The sequence below is a fragment of the Triturus cristatus genome, chromosome 9 (assembly GCF_964204655.1).
Source record: "Triturus cristatus chromosome 9, aTriCri1.1, whole genome shotgun sequence".
NCBI classification, from domain to species: Eukaryota; Metazoa; Chordata; class Amphibia; order Caudata; family Salamandridae; genus Triturus; species Triturus cristatus.
Window position 1 is genome coordinate 1,066,596,167 of NC_140592.1, and position 8,366 is coordinate 1,066,604,532.

Here is an 8,366-nt window from a genome sequence, read left to right on the forward strand (position 1 = left end):
TGATGGGCAGAGGTGTGTATGTTACAGTTCAGCTGCTGTGAGTTGCATGCCTCCTCAGATGCAGTCCAGGTTAGTCATTGTGTTTGGAGTGTCCATAACAGTGAGTGATGTGTTGTGTGAATGATGCGTACAACGCAGACCGATGTGGGATTGAGATGCAGCTCACAATTGCACATTTTGTGAATGACACCATGCAACAATGTCAGCTATATGTGTTTGTCCATTCTAGTCCCTGTCAGGTGTCCACTGTCAATGATGTATAGGTGATATTGTGTGTGCTTTGTGCTATGTACTATGTCTACATCTCACCAATTGTCCTCTATGAGACACACCTTCACAGCCAGGTCAGGGGACACCCCAGGGATTCTGCATCTCTAGAGAGTGGGAGGATACCTACAGTTCCAATGGCTGTGAGTGCAAATGTGTTTGAGTTGGCCATTGCATAGGTGTGACTTGCAGCCTATTCATACATCAGGACCATGTGTCAGCCATCTTGCCAAGGCATTTACTTTTGGAGTGACTGGTCCCAAGGGTGCACTTTGTTCTGGCTGTGTTTTGAGGTGGCCTTGATGGCATTTGGAGTCATTGCAGGACCTCCTTTGCCCACAGAGGCCAAGTAATCCCCCATGTGGTATTCTTCCATTGCAGGGAGTCACAATTTTAGTTCAGGCTGTCAGGCAGTAGTGTCCTGTTGTTAGTTTGAGGCCAAGTCCTAGAAGGGCCTTGTGCTCCCCACAGTAGGGCCTAGTATCAGCCCTCTTGGCAGTACTTTTGCACTCCCTGTGAGGTGAGCATGGTTCAGTGTGAGCTTGCTGGGACATGTGGGTGGGGGACTGTTGGCTGTGACTGCGACTCCCATCATGCTTTTGTCTCCACCCACCTTCCCACAATACCTGACCTTTCTTCCTGTGACTCTGCTTCCATGTGAGTGATTGAGACAGCAATGGCAAGATGACTGACAGTGGTATCCTGTTTTTTGTTTGTGCACAATTTCCCAGCAGGGCTTTGTGCTGCCCCCAGCGAAGCCCATTGTCAATGTTCTTGGTAAAGACTTTTAACTCACTGTCTTGGGGAGCATAATCCCAGGGGTGTATTTTGGTGTTGGTGGGAGGGGTCTATGTGACAGGGGCTGCTGGTAGATGTAGTCAGAGCTGGCGGTCCTCCTCCCCCCAGTCCAGATATACCACCATGCAGTATGCTTACATTGCAGGGAGCAGAAGTTACCTTTCAGGCTGTCAGGCATTGGTGTCCTGTTGTTAGATTGAGCTCAAGTCCTAGCAGGGCCTTGCGCTCCCCACAGCAGGGCCTAGTGTCAGCCATCTTGGCAGTACTTTTGCACTCCCTGTGAGGTGAGCATGGTTCAGTGTGAGCTTGCTGGGACATGTGGGTGGGGGACTGTTTACTGTGACTGCAACTCCCATCATGCTTTCTGCTACATGCATATTCCCAGCAGCCAAACCTTCCTTCATTTTGACTCAGATTTCCTGTGAGGTCGTGTGACAGTGGTGGCAAAATGGATGACAGTGTTTGTTGGTATGGTAATGCCTTGGAGTATTTGTCATTAGATTTGTACATGTTAGGACGTAGTTCCCTATTACTGTGGGATGGCAGGTATTGTGTTTGTGTAACTGGCATACAAGTCACAGGATACTTGCCTTTCCGTTGCTATGGCTTTGCTGGCAGTAATTGGTTTCACAGTCCCATTGACAGTGCTGTATGTGTATTGCCACACAAATATGAGTATTTTGGATGTGTACTCACCAGGCTCTGGCTTTCCTGTTAATCCATGGATGCTCTCCGGTGGTAGGATGGCCCGCACCTTCTCCTCCCAGGACCTGAAGTGTGTTGGTTTGTCAGGAGGGCCACCGCCAGTCTGTCTGCTCAAGGTGTGTTCCCTGTCGATGAGCTTCTTGACCCTCCTGCGCACATCATAGTACCTGTTCTGTATATCGTCCTTTGTGCGCAGACAAGGTGCTTGTGCGTTGACCTTGTGGACAATCCTCTCCACATATTGTTTTTCTGTGACATAGGGGTCTGTTGACCAATGTGCCAAACAACTGTGGCTCTACCCTGAGTATTTCGTCAATCATGACTTCCAACTCACTATCTGTGAACTTTGGATTCTTCTTGGGGGCCATGGTGCTGAGTGGTTGTGGGGATTGATGTGTGTGAGGATGTAAGTGAGTGTGGTGGGTGTGAGTTTGTCAGTGAATATGTGATTTAGTTTTTGAGTGGTGCAAATGGTGTAGTTGCTGTGCGTTGTGTGAGTTGTGGTGTGTCGCTGCAGTGTGGTGGTGGTGTCTGCTGTCCTATGCCTGTAGTTTGCAAGGGATCATGGTAGGGATTTCTTGCCTTTAATAGGTGGAGTTGTGGGTGTGTCTTTGTTCCTTTTTTTTTATATTTGGCTTTGTCATAGCTTTTTTGGTGCTTTTTTCTGTCATTTCCTTTGCTTTTGTTGTGCATGATGGAGACGTTCGTTTGACTGTGTCAGACGCTGCCAGTGGCTCATGCTGGGTAACCCGAGTCTGTCACACTGACATTCTGGCATTGGCGTACGCGTCAGACGCAAAGGGGTCTGTTGTTTGCTAGTCACAATTTGTTGTGCGTCTTGGTTTTCATGATTGTGCTCCGTGCGAGTCGGTCTTGCTTCACACGTATTGCATTGTACTATGCGGCTTGTGCATCGCGGGTATGTTTCGGTCACGTCAATTCCTGATGTGTGTCAGTGGGTACGAGTCCCAGTCAATTTACAGGCGAATCACTGATTTGCTTACGGTTCGGTCGTGCAGCTTGTGTTCCGTATGAGTGGGTTGTAATTCACACGCGTTGCATCGCACCGCGTGGGTCGTACGGCGCCGGTCCGTGTCGGTCGGTCTCCGTTCCCGGTTCGTGTCGGTCGGTACATTTTACGCCCGGAATTGGAATCGGCCCCTATGTGTTTGCTAAATTGCGTATTGGGAATTCATACATCTGCTACTATGCTCCGACAGGCACTAAGAAATCATTCTTCCTCCAGTTGAACCGCCTAATTACAGAGATTGACGCCTCACAATATCTCATTGGTGGAGATTGGAATCTGGTACAAGACCCTATCCTAGACTAAACAGGTCCGCTAGACAAAGGAAATGCAGCAGATAGTGATATATTAAATGATATACTTTCAGATAAAGGATTGGTTGATCATTGGCGTCTTAGTCATCCAACAGGCACAGAATACACATTCTTCTCTCCCACCCACGGCACATTTTCTCGCTTAGACTACTTTTTGACATCACATAAAGTCGCTCAATTGGTCACGGAGTCCCGTATCTTAGAAGCAGCCTTGCCTTATAATTCGCCTGTCCTTCTGTCCATAGATTTAGGATTTCTTGGCCAGGGCACAAACCATGGCGTATGAACATACAGCACCATAGGACACCCAAGGGTAAACTCCAATTGCAATCCCATCTCCAAGACTATCTTTCCATTAACCAGGATTCTGTCACTTTCAGCAGGACTATTTGGGCTGCAGCTAAAGTCACTATTTGGGGCCAGCTAATGCGTCACGCAGCACTTGCTAATAAGCAGAATGCTGCACGACAAACAGAATTAGAGCGAGACATTCAATCTTACTCTCGTCTGTACGCATCAACTCCAACCTTGCATTTTCGTAAACTACTAGAGCAGGCGCGTATGTCCTTAAACATCCTTTTTACCTCTAAAGCTGAATATGCTTTGCAGAGAATGAAGGCAAAACACTACGAACAGGGGGAGAAGGAAGGGAGGTTGTTAGCTGCTCAATTGCATTAAAGGGAGGCAGCAATTGCCATCCCAGCTATCCGATCAACACAAGGTGATATACTCACGAGACCTCAAGAGATTGTTAAGTAATTCACCTATTATTATCACTCCCTTTACACCCCAGGCAACCAAATAGATCTAGATAAGATGTCTTCCTTCCTTGCAAAAGTTGATCTTGCCCGTCTCTCTGATGATGGTAGAGCCCTACTTGAAGGTGGAATTACCAAGGATGAGATCTCTAAAGCCATTGCTGCCTTACCTTACTATAAAGCCCCTGGGGAGGATGGATTTCCTACTGATTTATATGGATGGGCAGGACACAATATTGCTGATACACTGCATGTTGCATTTCAGGAAGCAGATAATAAATCTTCATTGGGACCTCTTTCTAACAAAGCAGATATCGCAGTGCTACCTAAACCTGGTAAAGATCCTCCGCTATGCAGTAGCTACCGTCCCATCTCGTTATTAAATTGCAATATCAAAATATTAGCCAGCATCCTAGCGTCTTGCCTTCGCAAGGTCTTGCCTTCTCTACTACACCACACTCAAGTCGGCTTTGTCCCGGGGCCTTCCTCTCAGAATCATCACCGTACGCTAGCCCATACATTGTGGTCTGTTAAACATCTTTCAGAGGATGCATTAGCCCTTTCACTTGATGCAGAAAAAGCTTTGGTCGCATTGAATGGAACTATCTTTTTACAATAATGCAATGATTTGGATTAGGTGATCAATTCATAACTAAAGTACGCTTATTATACAATAATCCTTCTGCTCAGGTGAATTGCGGTGTTTTTTTATCTGATGCATTTCCGCTTCCGAGAGGAACGCAGCAGGGTTGCTTACCCTCTATCCCCCCTTCCTTTTCTTTTAGCAATGGAGCCATTGGCTGCTACAATCCGTCAATCTGCTCAAATCATAGGCGTTGTCCTCCCAATTGGACATTCTAAAATCTACTTATATGCAGAAGATATTTTACTTACTCTTACAAATCTTCCTCCATCTCCTAAGTCCCTCCTTCAAATCATTAATGATTTCTCTTCTTTCTCAGGCTACAAAATTAATTGGGACAAGAGTGAGGCTCTACCCATTTCTGCTGGCACTACAAAGGCAGCTGTACACGGCTTTCCTTTTCACTGGCAGTCTTCACGCCTTAAGTACTTAGGAATTTTAGTTAATAAGGCTTTGGAAAACATGGTTGCAGACAATTTAGCTCCTCTGCTTTCTCAGATGCAGCGTGATTTTGACAAATGGAAAACTTTAGTGTTATCTCCTTGGGGCAGAGTTCAAGCTATCAAAATGGTCAATCTTCCGCGTTTCATTTATATTTTAGGCATGCTCCCCCTTCAGAACCCTTTAGCTACGCTTCGATCAGTAGATTCCAAGATTAATATCTTCATATGGGGTTCAACTAGGCCATGCCTTGCAAAGACAAAATTAAAAGCCCACCAATCATATAGAGGAATGGGTCTCCCATCTATTGAACACTATTCCCTCGCATTGCACTTCCCTCAATTCTCTTACTTTTTGCCAGAAGTCAAAGATATTCCACAATGGGTTTATATTGAGGGCCATCTTTTATCCATGGACTCAGGTCTCTCTCTTTTGAATGGCAACGGTACTAGTCGTTCTGATCCCAAAAATCCGATTTTATCAGTTATGCATAAATCATGGCAAAGAGGACATCCTTTATTGATTTTAAATCCACGTATCCATGTCAAGGCTCCCTTATGGAATAATTCAGGTATACATAGTAATGGTCTTTATCTTATATTACTTTATCTTGGCCTTTGTGGCAGGCAGTTGGCATCCGCTCCCGAGATCAACTTCTTCATAATGGCGACTTCAAATCCTTCTCACAACTAAGGGAGGAATTTAATCTTCCTATACAACATTCTTCTAAATACCTTCAACTTCAACAATGTTTGAAGAAACATTTGGGGTCTCCCCCTTGGTTGCTTCAAGTTTCTCCAACACTATCCTACTTAAACATATGGGGGAAGATAAAGGTGTGACCTCTGGCCTTTATAAAACCCTTACGCCTCACCTATTTTCACGAACCCTATCTCACAATCTTCAAATTAAATGGCAATCCAGTTTATCTAATTCTTATACAGCTACTGAATGGGAACAGATATTAGAGGGTTTACATAAAGGAGTTTGTGAAGCAAGGCTCAATGTCTAGCATTGGTCACCGTTTAAACTGCATAAAGCTGCTTTTCTTTCGCATTCCGATTGTTCGAGGTGTTCTATCTCTGGTTGTGATACAACTCATATTATTTGTGAATGCCCAAAAATACAGCCTTTTTGGACCTTTGTTGGTAAGACCTTACATTCCACAATACCCTTACTTCTACCATTTACACCTGCCAACAATATCTTACATGATTTACGTCATTCTCCAAAGCTCTCTAAACCACAAACCCGTCTCTTCCATACTGCGTTGGCTACAGCGAACATGTGTGTTCTGCACCATTGGAAGTCATCATCCCCACCCTCACAGGAGGAATGGTTAGTGGCAATGATGCAGACGGCTTTACATGAAGGTACGATATATAACCTCCAGGATCAAGCTGATATGTTTCTCCAGACATGGTCTCCTTTTCTAAAAGCTGAAGTTGATGATGCCGCTAACTCCTCTGCTTCACCTAATACACACAGTCAAGCAGACTAATTCACTGTTTTACACCTTTATACATTAAGGGGCATATTATCAAGCACGGCGTTAAAATTCGCACCGCTTTAGCGGCAGAAAACTGCAGCTAAAGCGGCGATAATGGGCTTGATAATATGCCGCAGAGAATTCCAATAGAAGCCCATGTTGACACCAGAACATGGGCTTCTATGGGAATTCTCAAGGGCATATTATCAAGCCCATTATTGACACTTTAGCGGCAGTTTTCCATCTCCAATTGCTTTATCTCTTCTATTTTACCATATTCCTTTACCATTCTTTTCCCTTTCCTTCTTCCTCTTCCCTCCCTTTCCTTACTCTGGCCCCACTTCTTCACATCATTCTTCAGATTTACTATCTTCCTTTTATCTTCTTCTTCTCCTCTTCCTTCCTTACATTATTCCATTATCCTCTTCCAAACTATTGTGTTTTAAACCTCGCACAGTGAGTATTTTCTATGATAGCACCTTTTCCCTACTCTTATTTCGATGATTTTATAGAGTCACTGTTTCATATTTATATCTGATTCATTTATATTTTATTTATTAATATCATATGCTATATCAATTTCCTATTTATGTCATTTTCACTATTCACTATTTATGTATTTATGTATTTAATTATTTATATATAATATGCCTACTTCTTATATATTCCAGATTTATCCATCCACATTTACCATAAATGCTATGTGTTCATTGTTACTTTTTATTCTTATAATATTTCTTAAGTATTTATTAACAATGAATTGCTCTTACCTATTTTGTTTCATCATGTATTTTATTGTAAAACATAATAAAAAATGTCAACACTAAAAACTGCAATAAAGATGAGAATGAGCTACAACTCACATCTCTCGGTTACAGCGGATAAAAGTACACTAATTTAGCTTCAGAAAATACCTATCAGTCACATAAATCAGACTGGGGCGATAATGGGTTCATCACAAAGCTTACGGACAAGAGGACAATAAAAAGCTGCTAAGTGTCCAGAAATTAAAGCCACCCAACACTTTGATCCCACAAGTATCCCTAATCATAGCATGTGCCTTACCTTTGCTCCTTAGGAGTCAATATAATGCATTCCTGGATTGAATCCTGCAGCAGAAAGCCTCAGTAAATAAATTTAGCAAACAATATACCCCACTTCACTCAGACAACAACGCCCTAAACACGAATTTGCCATCTCTTCCCCTTTTTAGTGGCTATTTTCCATGTACCATGGACCACACCAAAATCTCAAACGTGGTGGCAAAAGTTCCTCACGAATAACCTGTGTAGTTTGGCTACATCATGCACACCAAGCACTAAAATAACACTGGGACTCCCAGCGCTAAATGGCGGCTAAAGAAGAATTTGACAGCTGAACCAAGTCTGTGAGACTGTTCAATTTGGAACAGGTTGTCCTTTTATCACACTGGTCGTACCAGTGAATTCACCTTTGAAGGATGTGACACCAGACAGACAGTAAGACGTGTGAGGATTTAATCGTCTTGACTGGTTACCGCCTTAAATTCAAGAGTATGCATCACACACCCCCTTCTATAGTATATTAAGATGAAAGAGTTCCCACCTAAGAAACTTATGGTAGAGGCTTCGCTTGTAAAGCAAAGTCAAATGGAACAGACAAGGCAGGTAGGAAGGGTCCCATGTAATAAAGATGCAACAATAGTTATCACAGCCACGGTATAGTGGTTAAAAAGTCATCATTCCAGAAGGGAATGCAGGCAACTGGGAAAGGGCAGTATTCAGATTTAAGCCCTGGAGCAGTTTTAAAAAATCGGGTGTAAGGAAGGGTGCAGCAGGGGTGTAAAAGCGAGCTAAAGCATCAAATGCATTACCTGCAAAGCAGTTCATCCCAGACTGGGATCCGGATATCTCTTTAATCTAGAAGGAAAAAAACACAGGGAAAT

At 43.6% G+C, this 8,366-nt stretch overlaps 2 non-coding genes across 2 annotated transcripts; both read right to left on the reverse strand.

Moving 5' to 3' along the window:
- Positions 1 to 7,340: 7,340 nt before the first annotated feature.
- On the reverse strand, positions 7,341 to 7,408 carry LOC146799387 (small nucleolar RNA SNORD31). Its single transcript, XR_014969373.1, has one exon. It is a non-coding gene; the product is annotated as a small nucleolar RNA SNORD31 (small nucleolar RNA).
- A 417-nt stretch (positions 7,409 to 7,825) lies between these two features.
- Positions 7,826 to 7,950, reverse strand: LOC146799388 (small nucleolar RNA SNORD22). The gene has a single exon (XR_014969390.1). It is a non-coding gene; the product is annotated as a small nucleolar RNA SNORD22 (small nucleolar RNA).
- Between the last annotated feature and the right edge of the window lie 416 nt (positions 7,951 to 8,366).